The sequence below is a fragment of the Megalobrama amblycephala genome, linkage group LG13, assembly GCF_018812025.1.
Source record: "Megalobrama amblycephala isolate DHTTF-2021 linkage group LG13, ASM1881202v1, whole genome shotgun sequence".
Lineage (NCBI taxonomy): Eukaryota > Metazoa > Chordata > Actinopteri > Cypriniformes > Xenocyprididae > Megalobrama > Megalobrama amblycephala.
Genome location: NC_063056.1, coordinates 16,258,706 through 16,277,113, shown reverse-complemented (window position 1 = coordinate 16,277,113; position 18,408 = coordinate 16,258,706). Strand labels below are relative to the sequence as shown.

Here is an 18,408-nt window from a genome sequence, read left to right as displayed (position 1 = left end):
GGATGCCCATGATCTTCAGGCCCTTAGATGGCACTGCATCACATACAGGAATGCTACTGTAATGGAAATCACAACATGGGCTGAGGAATACTTCCAGAAAACATTGTCGGTGAACACAATCCATCGTGCCATTCGCCGTTGCTGGCTAAAACTTTATAGGTCAAAAAAGAAGCCATATCTAAACATGATCCAGAAGCGCAGGCGTTTTCTTTGGGCCAAGGCTCATTTAAAATGGACTGTGGCAAAGTGGAAAACTGTTCTGTGGTCAGACGAATCAAAATTTGAAGTTCTTTTAAGAAAACTGGGACACCATGTCATCCGGACTAAAGAGGACAAGGACAACCCAAGTTGTTATCAGCGCTCAGTTCAGAAGCCTGCATCTCTGATGGTATGGGGTTGCATGAGTGCATGTGGCATAGGAAGCTTACACATCTGGAAAGGCACCATCAATGCAGAAAGGTATATCCAAGTTCTAGAACAACATATGCTCCCATCCAGATGTTGTCTCTTTCAGGGAAGACCTTGCATTTTCCAACATGACAATGCCAGACCACATACTGCATCAATTACAACATCATGGCTGCGTAGAAGAAGGATCCGGGTACTGAAATGGCCAGCCTGCAGTCCAGATCTTTCACCCATAGAAAACACTTGGTGCATCATAAAGAGGAAGATGCGACAAAGAAGACAGTTGAGCAACTAGAAGCCGTTATTAGACAAGAATGGGACAACATTCCTATTCCTAAACTTGAGCAACTTGTCTCCTCAGTCCCCAGACATTTGCAGACTGTTATAAAAAGAAGAGGGGATGCCACACAGTGGTAAACATGGCCTTGTACCAACTTTTTTGAGATGTGTTGATGCCATGAAATTTAAAATCAACTTATTTTTCCCTTAAAATGATACATTTTCTCAGTTTAAACATTTGATATGTCATCTATGTTGTATTCTGAATAAAATACTGAAACTTGAAACTTCCACATCATTGCATTCTGTTTTTATTCACAATTTGTACAGTGTCCCAACTTTTTTGGAATCGGGTTTGTATGTACATTCAGTTAACCATTAATTACTAGGTTATTTTTGTTTATTTATAGCATAAATCTGTATTTTTCAAATGTTTAATAATTTGTAAATAATGGCTAACATGCCCTTACTATTTGTTAAGTTAATCATGTGCTTAACTAATGCATAATTGTGACCATGTTAATCATTAATTAATGCTTATTATGCATTATTCTGGACCCATTAAATGTTAAAAAAATTTGTCTGTAAAAAATGAAAATGTGCAACTAGCTGGAAATTATACAGCTATAATGTAACATTCCAAACTCTAAAACTTAAAAAAAAAATCACTATTACACCACACTCTATTACCCCCTACTGGCTTTTTTTTACTTTTCTATTGCTAACATACTTTTGTCCAATCTGTAGTCACATTTTCAAAACTCTAAACACATTTAGTAGAACATCCGTCTGTTGTGGCCACACCATTTACACAATTCATGTCGTTTTCACACAAAATGCAGTCAATTAACACGTTTCTAAAATGCTTACATTTTCTTTTCATATAAGCTTAGCCCATACCAAAATATTTGCAAATGCTTAAAAACAGCATGTCAGAAATGAAGACCTCATGTTCCAATCTTTAAATATAGGATAAAACCTATACTTTTGCAACAACAGCAGTACTGGAAAAGCATTATTCAACATAAAAAATATAAAACAAATACTGAAACAATTGATAATTAGCAGATCACTTAAATATTGAGAAATAGCACATTCCAATCCCAGTTGGAGGAATAGTCAGGTGTTGAAGTTCCTTTCATTACATGGACATACAGTAAAATAGGACTCTGAATCGGATTTGTTCAATGTGTATGAAAAACAACACAGAGGAGCAGAGAGAAAATAATATCTGGGTAAGGGAGAAGAAAAAATTCAGAATTGTGAGATATAAACTGCAATTGCAAAATAAAAAATATTTTTGATAAAAAGCACAATTATCTTTTATGCTTTTTTATTCTGTGGTGGAAAAAAAGCTTCCATAATAACCAAAGACCATGTATGTTGGATTTGTTGTTGATCAATGGCAGCAATTTCATGTTTTCATTTCAGTAAAAGCTTCATACTACAACGATTTTACTACATCGATTCCACTAACACTGTTCCATATTTACAAAATATGTGGTCTGCATAGGGCACTGGCTACCAAGGGGACACCATCCCACCCTCTATGGGGCCAACATCAACACCACACACCCAACCCCAGAAAGAGATTTCAACCAAGGGGGACAATGAAGTTCTGCATAGGGGACTCATCTGACTAGTAGCTGCCCTGAGCAATTCTGTTACTTTCTTCTTCTCTTTTTCTACTGCACATTCTATAAAGTAATGACTCACGTCTGTTGCCAAGAATGCACACATTCAACACTCAACCAAAAATTGAGAATTACATTACATTACAATGTAGGCTTACATGCATTATACTTTTACTGCAAAGGAAACTGAATTTTAAAAACTATGGATTTTATATTTTATGCAGGTAGAACTGAAACATGACAAGTAATGTAGTTTTCATAATGCCATCACCTGTTAGTATTTTGACAGTCATTGTGCTTTGATTGACTATATGTTCATGTTGGATAGAAAACTAGTGCTATGTTTTGACAGAACGACTCGATTTTGAATCAGATTTGCTGTGTTTTGATAGGTAGTATATGTTGAAAAATGTTTTTAGCATTTTGAAATGTAGAGTTTGTGTTTATTTAACAAAATATGGTTTTGGGCAGAAAATTAACTATTTGGCTAATTATGTGATGTATGTGTTTTGCTGTGTTATTGGTAAACGCTTGTTAGCAATTGAAAAAAACTGTAATAGCATTGAGATATCTTTTTTTTTCCATTCTAGTTTCTCCTCCCCAAGTCCTCATCTTCCACCTCCGCCCCTTTCAGATAGCCATAAAAACAGAGGCATGCATTTATTTCACCATTAAGAGACCCTAACTTCAGACAAAACGCTTCTCACTTTCAAACAAGGTAAGGCAATTACACAAAATTACTTATAAGTATAATAAGATATCAAATCAGGTCCAACTTTATATTAGGTGTCGTTAACTACTATGTACTTTCATCAAAATAAATAAATAGTTAGCTACAATATTTATTTTGTTAATTGGGTGTATGGAAGTAATTTAATGCCAAATGTTTTTTGAAATAAAAAGCTTGTTGAATTGCACTAATTGAAAAAAAAAAAAAATGCATTACATTAACTGTGCTTGCATTTTTATGCATTGTATTTTTAAGGTTTTTATTTTAAGGGCTGAAATTCAACATGGTTGTATATTTAAGCTGCGAATATTTCAACATTTTCATTATTAAAAATTCAATAATTTAAATTCACCTTTCAGATTTTACTTCCAAAATATTCATTCTGTTTAAAAATACAACCTATAAAATTCGACTAGCAATTTTCAGTCCATTTTATTTCGCTTTACAAATTCTCTTCCAGAAATTCATTGGTTCAAATTCGGCAGAAAATTCAACATTTCACATCCGGAACTGCAGGAAAAGCAGTAGAGTGCCGATGATCTCTATCTGCTGTTAGTCTTCTTCACCAGCAGGTGCCGCTAGCGGCTGCTTAAGATCAGAGCAACGGCTAGTAAGTCATCATTCATTCACAAAAACGGATTTACAGAAATGGAGCAAGCGGTAAGTGAATGTGTGATGATTATCAGGGCCAGTAAATGCAGAAAAGCTGATAAAGACACAAAAGCTGCATTTATGTTTAATTCAGTGTCTTTATGGTTACCTGTGCAGTCTACATGTAAGCAGCTTTCTCTCCAGTGAACGAGATTAAAACGTTATTCCCGAAGCTGGTGTACAGATCAAATGTTAAATCTGAAGTAGACATATATTTCTCTCTGTTGTTTAGTTTCCTCAACTTTATATTGCAGCACTGTTGTAAAACTAGGGTTTCCCTCATCCGTCACAGGATTCCCCTGCCATCAGGACATATAAAACGCTTAACAGTTTAATGGACTCGTACAGTGATATAAAAGACCGAACTCGCACCTCATTTGTGATGTAGGTTATACTATATAGGCTCCAAGAAAGCAGGTACTTGCATAAAGTTGTTTTGATGCTGAACGTTTGATATTCGCAAATTTAGGGACCGTCTCTAAAGTTACGACATTGGTATTCACGTTTCTTCCTTCAATAGCGTTTAAAGAGAATGATTTACGGTCACAAAACCAACTGTAAAGTGTTCATTTAGGTCTCAGGTCGAACAGTGATGTGCTTACTCTCTCTCTCTCTCTCTCTCTCTCTCTCTCTCACACACACACAAACACACGTGAACTCACACAAACTCTTTTACACACACATGAACATACATATTCAAACACACCCCACTCAAAGTAGCCTACATACACATATCCTTTTTCTTTTTTTCTTTTTTTTTACACTTTCATCACACAATTCGTTCTACTTTGTTCATTTTTATTTTTCCTGACGATATATTATCCTGCTTATACAAATTTTACATTGGGTTGCCAAAGCATTTATATGAGCAGGAAAAATAAAATTAACAAAGTAGAACAAATTGTGTGATGAACGTGTAAAAAAAAGAAAAGAAAAAGTATACTGTATGTGTATGTACTTTGAGTTGTGTGTGTTTGAATATATGTGTGTGTGTGTGTGTGTGTGTGTGTGTGTGTGTGTGTGTGTTGTGTTGTGTGTGTGTGTGTGTGTGTGTGTGTGTGTGTGTGTGTGTGTGTGTGTGTGTGAGAGAGAGAGAGAGAGAGAGAGAGAGAGAGAGAGAGAGAGAGAGTAGGGTGCATCACTGTTCGACCTGACACCTAGATGAACACTTTACAGTTGGTTTTGTGACTAAGTCATTCTCGTCACATTCTATTGAGCTTTAAATTATGGCATTTTTGTATGATCCCATACAGTAGTGAAATACATATCAATATTTACATATTACTTGACAGTTTATTTGGAAACACTTTTCAATAAGGTTCATAATGTATTTACTTACGTAAACTATCCATGACCAATTTGTTACTGTATTTGGTAATCTTTGTTAACATTAATAAGCATACAGCAGTTCATTGTTCATGTTAGTTCACAGTGCATTAACTAATGTTAACAAATACAACTCTTTATTGTAATAATGTATTAGTAAATGCTGGAATTAACATTAACCAAGATTAATAAGTGCTGTAGATGTGCAGTTCATTGTTAATATTAGCTAGTTAATATAAAGTGTTACCTTTTATTTGAATAAACACCAAAAATCTAAAAGGTTTGCATTATACCTGAGACCTAGATGAACACTTTAGAGTTGGTTTTGTGACTGTAAATCATTCTCTTTAAACGCTATTGAAGGAAGAAACGTGAATACCAATGTCGTAACTTTAGAGACGGTCCCTAAATTTGCGAATATCAAACGTTCAGCATCAAAACAACTTTATGCTAGTATCTGCTTTCTTGGAGCCTATCAGTGGCGGCTACTGGTCTGTCAGAGAGGGGAAGGCTCATTTTCGGCCTACATCATAAAATTGTCTATTTATTTAAAAGTAAATTCTGCCCTACGTTCCTTTTCAAGAAAATGGTCTGTGACCCTGTCGTACCAACTAGGAGTCTTTTCAAGTGACTTGACCAGTGTCCTCTCAATGGCCAGCAGAGCTAGGCTGCTTAAACGGCCTTGGCCCATTGTGTTTCGGGTGTAGGACTTGAATCGCTTTAAACAGGAGAAGCTCCTTTCTACACCTGCAGATGTAGCTCCAATTGTTGCCACTAATGAGAACAGTTTGTAAAGCTGAGGCATTGCACTGTCCAACTCCATGTCTTTAAGGAACACCAAGTAATCACACAGCTTTCCCCTGTTACCCTGCAAGTCCTGATCTGAATACAGGACTTGAAGTTCTGACCTCAGTCTTCCTGAATCAAAGTGATGGCCATAACTTTTCAGGACACTTTGGAAGGCCTCCTCTGGAAATACCTGTCTCATGTCATCAAATTTCCCTGGATTGACTAATTCTAAGAAGAGCCTGCTTTCCAAATTTGAAAAATGTTGAGGAATCTGCTCCAAGATGTTATCAAGGATGGCCATGTACAGATTTCTGTATCGCACTTGGGGATCCTGCAATTGGGTCAGACGGCGCTTTCTCATGGGCTCATTTCGTGGGTCTGATGTGAGATCTGCTGTTTTGGCATAAATGGCTTGGAAAGCCCCCTCTGACCTCTTCTCTTTGACAAATGCTATTTCATTATGTTTAGCCACTTGAATGCGAGCACCTTCATTTATTGCATGCTCAACCCTGATCCTGCCCATGCAACTTAATCTTGCACATGCACTCACGTTCATTGCTCTTTTCATGTCTTTTATATGCCCTGTCAAAGTTAGACAGATCTCCAAACCCCACCTTTGACCAAACAACACATCCGTGAGATGGTTTCATCAAGAGGCATGGCCAGCAGTACATTTTATTTATCACAGCACTTCCAGTCAGCCAGCTAACTTTGTCATACCAGGAGAGCTGAAAAGACCTGTTATTTTTCCCTATCTTTTGCACTAAATCAATCTTAGGTGTTGATCTGCCCTGCTGTTTAATTCTAATTTTTTCCTCGTAAGGAACACTTTCAAATGGCTTCGCCAAAATCAGGTCGACAATATTAGCACCGTCTGCCATCGTGCGCAGTTTCACCCACGACGCTAGCCTAGCCTACTAATGTTATATGAATGAATGAATGAATGAATGAAGGAAGGAAGGAATGAATGAATGAACGATCTAAAAAAAAATATTAAACTCTGTAAAACTGAAACAAGGAATGTGGTGTATAATTGTGTGAAATGTATGATGAAAATCAAGCAATTTCACCAAGCAAATATCAAAGAAATAGGTTGCAGCAGTTTTTATTTCGACTGAACTTGAGAAATCCGCGATGGGACTGAGCGCGAATAGCTTCAGTGATTCCTTATAGTACAGAATCGCTGTCAGTCAAAAGGAGATGCAGTCTTTCGACAGACCCTCCAATCATCACGCAGAAGCTCGGAGTCCGGGCCAGCCCACTCCCCATTCACCCCCAGAGACGCTGAGCGTCCGTGGGCGGGACATAATCGCAGCGTTTATCCAATGACCGTCTAGTTTCGAAGCGCTGAAAAAAACCGTTCAAAGCAGCCCCATTAAAGTCAATGGACGCTGGGCTTCAATAGGGAAATGCACTGTGACGCTGCGGGAATGTATGAGAAGGAAATCGAGTCAGCCGACCTGCTATATGTAACTGATTCTGAACGAACTCGTCTTTGAGATGAACGTTTTCTAACGCATTTTTAGTCAATAAAATGTTAATACAATAGTACATATTTGACCATTAATTTTGTGACATTATAAGGGAAGCCGAGCTTCCCTTGCAGTCTTAAAGGTGCCCTCGAATCAAAAATTGAATTTTCCTTAGCATAGTTGAATAACAAGAGTTCAGTACATGGAAAAGACATGCACTGAGTTTCAAACCCCATTGTTTCCTCCTTCTTATATAAACCTCATTTGTTTAAAATACATCCGGAGAACAGGCGAATCTCAACATAACACCGACTGTTACGTAACAGTCGGGGACTCCGCCCCCAATATTTGCATATGCTCATGATCCAGGCCAGGCGGAACCGCCCAGCGGAATCATCGGAAGTTCTGCAAGCAGAGTGAAGAAACAAGCCAAGCGAGGATAACAGCGAAAATGGCAGATCATGGAAATAAATGTTATGTTCCAGGCTGTGAAGGGGATGTGAAAACTTTTCATAGTCTTCCTCCAGAAAAAAACTGTCAAAAGGCATGGCTGATGTTTATCTATAACCGGATACCGGAACAATTTAACTCAAAGTTGTTAGTTTGCTCTGCCCATTTCACCACGGACAGCTTTTCTAACCTGGGACAATATCAAGCAGGCTTCGCTCAGCGTTTGACACTGAAGAAAGGGGTAATTCCAACTATATTCCCGCAAGCAGTAAGTAGTGCTTTTATCCACATCTTGGCTGTAGAAACTATTTCTGATTAAATGTAAAGTTTCTTAGTGAGCTAACAACATTAACGACCATGTACCCAGTGTTGTCTAGATCTAATGCAAGATGCTAGTACAGTAACAAATAGCAAAGTTTACGTAACTACTATTAACGGTGAGGTTAAAATTTATTACTGTCTTTGTTATATAAATCTATAACATAACCGTAGATACATATGCCAATTCTCTTTTGTCGGATATAATTATAATTTGACCTATATTTAACCAACAACACATTACACCGAAGCTAACTATGTTAGTTTATTTGCTTACAGATAGCTACAGATACTCGATCCTTCTAGCTAACTTTCTACACCGTTCAAACTGAAACGATAGTCATTTGACAAGACATTTAGTCACTTTTTTTCAAATATTTTTATTTTTGAGAACTTGTATGACTTGTATGCGTACACCTGTGGAAAAAGATATTTATAGACGATGTAAGTTTTTGTTACTAATAGCTAAATCGTAATCACACTACGGCAGCTGAGTAGTAAACATGACACTGCTTTTTTGGAATGTCTTCTATGCTTTACTTTGGTTGGCTAAATAAATCAAATTTAAAATCATATCGGTAATGTCAATATATTAGAAACAAATTTTCGTTCGTTGTTTAGAGTTGTTATTGCAAAGTGAAGAAGCTATCATTGTAAAACCATACAGCGACACATTATTACAATTATTTTTTTTTACAATGCTAAAAACAAAGTTGCAAATACTGACGTTATGAGTTATAGTGTAAAGTTAACGCTATATGCTAGTTCCATTGACGTAACAGTTACGTTTTGCAGGTGCATACTGAAAATAAAGACTAACTTACCACTCAGAAACGTCTATGGCCAATCGCAACAAAATTGGTTGTTCCTCTACATCTGCATCTTCGTCAGAAACAGGCTCAAACATATAAGGTTGAATACCAAAACTCTCCATCGTTCACGCCGTACAGTACAGATTTGTTCGCTATCAGTGTGAGCTACTGGAAGGAGCCGAACAGTGAAACAGCCAATCAGAGCGGAGCACCATATTACTATTCATGAGCCTTCCAAATAAGGCAAAAACAGACCTTTTCATTCTAGGGGCTATTTGTGGGGTTATAAATGGAGCTGTAAAACCATATCTGGACAATTTTCGGCCATAAAAAAGCCACATACCCTCTATGTAGATATCAGGGAACAATTTAAAATGTTTTTTCAAATCACTCAAGGGCACCTTTAAAGAAATCGCCACTGGAGCCTATATAGTATAACCTACATCACAAATGAGGTGCGAGTTTGGTCTTCACTGTACGAGTCCATTAAGATAAGCGTTTTATATGTCCTGATGGCAGGGGAATCCTGTGACGGATGAGGGAAACCCTAGTATTACAACACAGTGCCGCGATATAAAGTTAAGGAAACTAAGAGAGAAATATATGTCTACCTCAGATTTAACATTTGATCTGTACACCATCTTCGGGAATAACGTTATAATCTCGTTCAAGGGAGAGAAAGCTGCTTACATGTAGACTACACAGGTAACGTTAACCATAAAGACACTGAATTAAACATAAATGCAGCTTTTGTGTCTTTATCAGCTTTTCTGCATTTATACTGGCCCTGATAATCATCACACATTCACTTACCGCTTGCTCCATTTCTGTAAATCCGTTTTTGTGAATGAATGATGACTTACTAGCCGTTGCTCTGGTCTTAAGCAGCCGCTAGCGGCACCTGCTGGTGAAGGAGACTAACAGCAGATAGAGATCGTGCATCGGCACTCTACTGTTTTTCCTGCAGTTCCCGGATGTTAAATGTTTAATTTTCTGCGAATTTGAACCACTGAATTTGTGGAAGCGAATTTGTAAAGCGAAATAAATTGGACTGAAAATTGCTAGTCGAATTTTATAGGTTATATGGTTATATTTTGGAAGTGAAATCTGAAAGGTGAAAATAAATTATTGAATTTTTAATAATGAAAATGTGTGTGAAATATTTTTAATTGAAATATTCACAGCTTAAATATACAACCATGTCGAATTTCAGCCCATAAAAATGCAAACCTTAAAAATACAATGCATCAAAATTCAAGCACACTAATGTAATGCATATTTTTTTTCAATTAGTGCAATTCAACAAGCTTTTTATTTCAAAAACATTAGGCATTAATTTACTTCCATATAATTGTTATTTATTGTATTATGTTGTATTGCAAAAAAAGATAAGCTGCTATTGAGGTGGAGCTGAGGTTTTAAGGCCAGGGGCAGTTTTTGTTATATGTTAGGTTTAAGGCTGGGTTAGGTAATAAGTGCATTGTATCAAATTATTAATTTAAATGTTAATACATAGTAGATAAAAACAGTCAATATAAAGTAGGATCATAAATCAATTAAATAGGCCTACACTGATGGCTTTAAAATACAACAATTTAATTTATGACTTGGGTACTCATTTAATGAATTCATGTCTTCATCCCATTAGATCAATATTTATTTATTTATTTAGAATAATTATAGTTGTGCAGAATGTATACTTGATTCTGACTGGCTGGAAGGTGTGCCTTCAAACAGTGTAATGCACAAGGTAGTTCCTGTCAGTTTAATCACCATTTTAAATCAACTGCCTTTAAACATGCAGATGAGCCCAGAATGAGTACAATGTGTCAAATGGTTAAGCATTTTCTTTATAATGTTTTCAATATAAAAACAACGACAACAAAAAACTGCTTAATGAGAAACTGCTTGCTGCGTTTATATTGTCGATTCTTCTGTTTGCCTGTACGTGCATCATCAATAAGTATCAATAAGTAGTAGGCCTATTTTGAATTTGGAAGTGTATTTAAGAAATGGAACTCTCAATGCAAGACTGTGTTATTAGTGTCTTGTCAAGCGCTCTTTTCCATATAAATGACAAGCTTAAAGGGATAGTTCACCCAAAAATGAAAATTTGATGTTTATCTGCTTACCCCCAGCGCATCCAAGATGTAGGTGACTTTGTTTCTTCAGTAGAACACACATGATGATTTTAAACTCCAACCGTTGCCATCCGTCAGTCAAGTAATGCGTGTCAATGCAACTCTATCAATAAAAGTCAAATAAACACGCACAGCCATATCCAAATTAAACCCTGTGGCTTGTGACTACACATTGATGTCCTAAGGCACGAAACAATCGGTTTGTGCGAGAAACCGAACAGTATTTATATCATTTTTTACCTCTAAAACACCACTATGTCCAACTGCGTTCAGCATTTACTTTGTGAGGTCTGATGTCTGATCGCGCTCTGACAGTGACTCGTTGAAGTATAAGCGCGACTCTGCGCGAGACATCACTGCCGTTGTCAGAGCGCAATCAGACCTCACTAACCGAATGTTGAACGCAGTTGGACATAGTGGTGTTTTAGAAGTAAAAATGATATAAATACTGTTTGGTTTCTCGCACAAACAGATCGTTTTGTGTCTTGGGACATCAATGTATTGTCACGAGCCGCAGGGTTTAATTTGGATATGTCTGTGCGTGTTTATTTGACTTTTATTGATAGAGTTACCATTGACACGCATTATACAGCTGACAGACGGCAACGGTTAGAGTTAAAAATCATCATTTGTGTTCTACTGAAGAAACAAAGTTACCTACATCTTGGATGTGCTGGGGGTAAGCAGATAAACATCAAATTTTCATTTCTGGGTGAACTATCCCTTTAACAACCACTTTGAAATACGGTGACCGGGAGGGGACATGTTCGGTTCACTATAGTTTTGTGCAGGCCCGGCTCCAGATATGAGATGAAAGGTGGGCCAAATGATATTCCAGGTGGGCCGGTCGGATTGGTGGGGGGCTTTAATGCTTTAATCTCACATGTCTATTGATATAGATAAGGCAATTGTTAGGGTTGTTTGTTATTGTTATTGTTATAAACTATTATACTATTTTGAAAAATCACATTACAAAATATAATGTGAGATAACACAAATAATATTTGCAACATTTATTATTTACATTTTTTTGCACGAGCTGTTTATACTGTACGAAATTAGAACTTTTGTCCAATACCTCCTCTAGGGGGGTCCGGGGGCATGCACCCCCATAAGAAAATTTTGTACATTTTAAGGTTAAATGCATCAATCTGGTGCACTTTGGAAGCTCAAAATTAAGAGCTTCAACTCATGTACAGTGTGCAAATTGACCAAAGAAACAACATTGACTTGTACCTGGACATTAAAGAGAGTTCAAACATATTTTTAGTTGTGATATAAAGTCTACATCGTTTTAGGTGTTTTAGGATGCCAAACAATTATAACAATAAAATAATAATACATACATGACAGTAATATCCATATAGGCTATTGTAAGGGAGTGAGGTGGAACCTGACGTGTCTGTGACATACATATATATATATATATATATATATATATATATATATATATGGTTAGGCTACTTTACACAACGTATAGGAAAATTAAAATACTAGTTTGTAGCCAATTTCTAATCCTTGAGCTTTAATTTTGATCACCAAATCGCCAGCTGATCGTGTGAGCAAAGTGCGCACTTCTCTTTAAAACACGCAGCACAAACAGACTAAATAGTATATACTTAATCACTGTATATATTTTGGTGCTTTATTAAGGCACAAAGCCATTACGGTTTCGATTTTAGTTCATTGGCAAAATACAATGTAGAGACCATTTATGTTTTAAATTTTCGGTTCATTATGAAACGGTGGCGGCGCACATGGTCATTAATGGGAAACACTGAATGAATGAATGCTAAAGTTGTCGTATCAGTTGTTATCATAACAAAAACGCTTCAACCGGACCGAACGAGAGTCTCGAGGCCTGCTGCTGCGCTGAGTGAGTGACAGGAGGCTGCAATGTGCGTGAACTCGCTGTCATATGGATACTGTAGAGAAGCGGTATTGGACGGTTTAACATATTTTAGAGACATGTTTAGAAAAAATATATATTTTAGCAGCACTACTAAGGGGGAGGTTGCCGCTTGGTCTGGAGCTGAATTGAATATCACACTAATTTTGTGATTGGCTGTTATGTGGTGTGGGGCTGGTGTGGGGCCAGGGTGGGCCAAGCCTCTGATTGGGTGAATAAAATATTATTAATAATTAACATCCATAAGTAGGTCATATTTTTCACAATTAGCTCATAAACACAAGAAGCGTTTTTGTTCCAACTGTACCCATGTCAAAAACAGTCAGGTACAGTTGAAACAGTACCCTAGTACAGTTGAGACACCCATCCAGAATGCTGTAAAGCTGCCTAACCAATTCACTACAAATGTAAAATACCTTTAAAAATGAGAATTTAACAGTTTTTATTTCCATTTAGTATTTTATTTTATTATTTTGTTTATTTAAAAGTAGTCCATCTGTAAAACATTGTGCAGTAATGGCAAACAGCGATACAATATTTAATTTTAGGTCATAATTTTAATATTAACAGTTGAAAAGTTGAGTAACAGTAAAAAACATTGAACAATTGCAAACAGCAATAATAAAACAGATAAAATCTATTAATTTTAATAGATTAATAGATATTAATAGAACTTATTGTCACGATCACAGTCTGTTCCTGTTCACTCCGGACTCCATTTCCCATATCCTCCCTGTCAGTCACATGCACTCACTCCACCAATCACCTGTTGCCACATACAGCCATGCACACTCCACACTAATCACCACACTTAGCTGATACTCATTACCAGGACTATAAAGGACTCACACACACACCACCTCACCGCGAAGTCTTGATTCCTAGTGACAATTCTGAGCGTACCTTGTATCCTGTCTGCCTGTGTTTGATCTTGCCTGTTCCTGTGTATTGACCCGTTGCTGCCTGTCCTGACCCTTGCTTGTTATACTGTTCTGTGAATGATATCCGCCTGCCTCGATCTACTGCCTGTGCCCTGACTACGATTCTGCCTAACCCTCTGCTGTACCTGTTTGCTCCTGATTGACCCTGCCTGTACGACCACGCTTACTTTAATAAAATGCTGCATTTGGATCTTACCATGAGTCCCGAATCGTTACACTTATATTGTGCATCTAAACTGCATGGGCCGCAATAGGATTCTATGGTGTGGGTATGTGTCTCAACTGTACCACCTCGAACATTTCTCTAGATTTTACGATGACCTTGTATGACACAAAGTCATGCAATATGTCAGTGTTTAGAGCACAAAATAAGGTTTACGAAAATGTAAGTTAACTTTAACAGTCATGTAAGGATGAGAAGCTATTCAATGTGGAAGCGACGTGGTGAAGTGAAAAAATTACCTTTGAAAAAAACTTTCGCCGATATCTTCGGACTGGAGAAGCACATGTACTTCAAATTTCACACGATTGAAGAGGGCGCTAATATGCATGTGCTAAGAAAATTTCACAGATCAGACTTGTTGCAAACGCAAGTTATTTAAGGTGTTTCAACTGTACCCTATAACCAACTGTACCTGGTCTACCCTACTCATTGTGTGACGTCAAACAACTTCCCTGTGCAAAGAATCATGGGGGCCCGAAGTGTCCATCAGTTGTACCCTTTCAAATCCTTCATTCCGAAGGGCCCTTTGAAGTGGCCAGTTTTGAGCACTCTGGTTTGGAACGATCCTTCAATATGGCGGCCAGGATTGTTTTCACTCCGAATTGCCCTTCAGAGGGTGATATATCCCATTTGGAACACACCGATGGTGTGTTCCTAACTTAACAGTTTACCGGAAATGCCCAAGCTGGCTTAATGAAAAACAGGAAGTAACCGTGTATATGGTCAATTCTACTGTAGGCCCTAACTGTACAGCGCTCTATAATGCCATCTATTGGCATTCGCTTGTATTGCATCAAATTAGTAAATCTGAACCAAAACCGTTACTCTGAACCAAAAACGTTAAATATAAGCCTAATATTTTTAAAAACTCCCTCGTGGGCTGGATGAAAGTGTTCAATGCCGTATACGGCCCGCGGGCCATAGTTTGCCCCCTTCTGCTTTAAAGGGGTTGATTTAAAGGGTTAGTTCACCCAAAAATGAAAATAATGTAATTTATTACTCACCCTCATGTTGCTCTACACCCGTAAGACCTTCATTCATCTTCGGAACACAAATTAAGATATTTCTGATTAAATCCGATGGCTCAGTGAGGCCTGTGTTCAAGGTCCATAAAGGTACTAAAAACATATTTAAAACAGTTCATGTGTGTTCCGTGGTTCTACCTTAATATTATAAAGTGACGAGAATACTTTTTGTGTGCCAAAAAGTTTGTTTTTCTGGCGCACAAAAAGTATTCTCGTCACTTTATAATATTAAGGTAGAACCACCGAACTCACATTAAGTACCATTGCTGTGAATGCAGGCCTCACTGAGCCATCAGATTTCATCAAAATATCTTAATTTGTGTTCCGAAGATGAACAAAGGTCTTACGGGTGTAGAACGACATGAGGGTGAGTAATAAATGACATTATTTTTATTTTTGGGTGAACTAACCCTTTAATAAAGTGATATATAAATGTGACAGGACCTGCCTGGAGTGCTGAATTGCAGGGCTGGTGCAAACATACAACTGTCATTTTTCTTGTGTCTTAATTTTTTATTAAATATTGTTATAATAAAAGTTGTGATGAATGCTGCCATTTGTAAAATATTAACTACAAAGTAAGATTCCCTCAGGACATTTATTTTCAAATTTCATCTTTTTTTTTTCTTTTTCTTTTTTTAAACAGGAACAGGAGAGTCATGGATTCTGCAATCTCAAAATCCACTCAAAGTCTTAGCAGTGCTGAGGACATGAGGAACCAAACCAAACTTATAATGCAGCCCTATGCCAACTGGGAAGAGTATCTGACTCCAGCGCCACTGTCCATAGCCATCCTAGGAGAGCTGGTTTTCATCTCGTCCTCAACAGATTTCTCTATCAATAAAAATCCCCCTAAAGAAGGCTATAAATTCATCAAATACCCTGATTCCTTTCGTGCTTGCCTCATGCAAGTGTGTAACTCTGGTTGGTGGGCATTTAATGAGGCCCATACGAGCATGGATCAAATTCGCCTCCATACTTCCCAAGTTCCACAATACATGAAGGCAGCTGTGAAGATTCTGTTCCAAGGTGATGATGAAGTTGTCAAAGCACATCTTCCTGATCAGCTGGACAATATCAGAGTCGTTGCAGATGAATGTCTTGAGTTGTCTACTGCAACTGAAAAGCGTTTCACTGATGTCATCAATATCATCCAAGAGCTGCTAGAAGCATGTGTGAATGCAGAGCACTTCTATGGGGAAGAGATGGCAGCAATCAAGAAGAAACTAGAAGAGAGCAAACTAAGGAAGGAGTCAGCTCAAGATGCCAAGGAAAGGACTCAGAATGCAGTGAGTGCCATAGAGAGGGAACTGGAAGAGGCTAATAAGAGATTCAACGAAGCTCTGGATTCTCTTCCTAAAGGATGGGAAATGATGAGCATGGAATTTGTGGGTGGAATAGCTGAGAGCTGTAAAGATCTGGTTATTGGTCTGACAACTTCTGGTACTCAGCCAATGCACATGTTTCAAAGTTTTCAAAATTTACCAACTTCTCCAAGTACTGTGGCTAATATCGTGAGCCACATTAAAGATCAGGAAAGTCATAGAGATGTGATTGCTGAAATAAACGTATATAGTAAGTCTGCTGAAATTTTAAATTATGTGCAGAAAATCCAGAAGCTAATGAATGTGTATAGTGAGGATGATGACATTAATTGGAAAAAACTGTATGATCAGAAGAGCAAAACTACAAACACAGATTTCATAGCAAAAAGGTTAGAAAGTATCAGTAAAGATTTACAGAAAAACCCTGATTGCCCAGCAAAGGAACAAGCTCAGAATTTATGCACCAGTGGCATGAGCATATGCAACGAGCTGGCAAAATATGCACCAGATGGCCAATGTGACAAAGAAAAAAGCACTGAGATAATACAGGAGGTCTTGGATCTAAACAAATCAGCTCATATTTTTGATAGCAAAAGCAAAGACATCACAAATTCTCCAGCCATTTCTCCAAAACCACCAATGATGCAAAAAGAAGAAAAAAGGTCAGAGAACAAAAATTATTCACAGAGTGCCACAGATAATGCACGATATTCCAAGAGCAGACCCGAGCTCATATGAACAAGACAAGAGAGACCTATGAGAAGTGTATGGCGAACCTAGAGAAGAACCAGAAGGAACTAACTGACATCCTGGTCACTATGAGAAACTGTGAACTGAAAGAGATCGACTTCAAAACCACAACAGAAATGCTGGTCAAAGGAATGGATGCCATGGGGAGAGTGAAGGAGCAGTGGGAGAAGATGGTTCACTTCTTTCAGATGGTTTCTAACATTATAAAAACCAGTTTGAGCAAAACTCTCAAAAACTTTGTCTCAACATCCGAGAAAACACAAAACCTCTGCTACAATGCAAAGCTCTTCTCAAAAGATCTGCTGTACATTCAAGCCTTCCAAGCCTGGAACATTGCTAGTCTGGTCCATATGATCTCTGGAACATACACAGAAGTTTCCAACAAGTACCTGATGGACCGTGTCAGTTCACTGGGTAAACTGATGGTCATGGATAAGAGTAAGCCAGAATTCAATCAGGAGCGACTAGCGCTTCAAACATCCTGTGATGATGCACAAAAAGGCATCTTAAGGCTTGTCCTGAAGAATAAAGAGGAGTTTGACAGGAAGAGCACTGCAAGACTTGAAAGGATCGATCAAGAGTTGCTTGCCATTCTGCCTGCTGCTCCTCCAGAGCAAATCAAGAGTATTCAAGAGGCTGTTCAAGCTGGATTTGGTGATGAAGAGGAGGCATCATTCTACTGAAAGAATGTACTAAAGAATTGTTTATTTTCCAGTTTTACATTGGTAAACACCAGATGATAATATATTTCAGATTTAAGCTTTGTTTTTCTTTAACATGTTGCAATGATAGGTCATTTTTGACAATCACGCTCTTATTCCTATTGAGAAACATTTTAGCATTTTTATTATTTGACATTATTTCTTCAGATGGGATTGTCGGAGTGTTTTTAAATCATTATGAATTCAGTCATTTCACTGATGAAACATCAGAAAATTAAATTGTGTAATATTAAAAAATCTTAATTTGTTTTCAATAGCTTTGTCTGTTAAAATAGTTTAGGATCTCTGGATTTAAATCTCTGTTGCTTTTTAGAAAATATGAGATGAGACAAAAGCTTTTTTTTTTTTTTCAAATGTAACAACATTTCCTGTCAGTCATGTCATCGCTCAATATCTGAAATTTTGTTCCAGATTAAGTGTGGGAAATTGGAGAACATTTTTTTGAGTGGACTTTTACTTATAGTGTTTGCTTTTGGAGTTCTGTTTGGATTTTAGATGTACTT

At 37.4% G+C, this 18,408-nt stretch overlaps 1 pseudogene; it reads left to right on the top strand.

Moving 5' to 3' along the window:
* Window positions 1–15,758: 15,758 nt before the first annotated feature.
* Window positions 15,759–18,117, top strand: LOC125243031 (annotated as a pseudogene).
* Window positions 18,118–18,408: the final 291 nt, after the last annotated feature.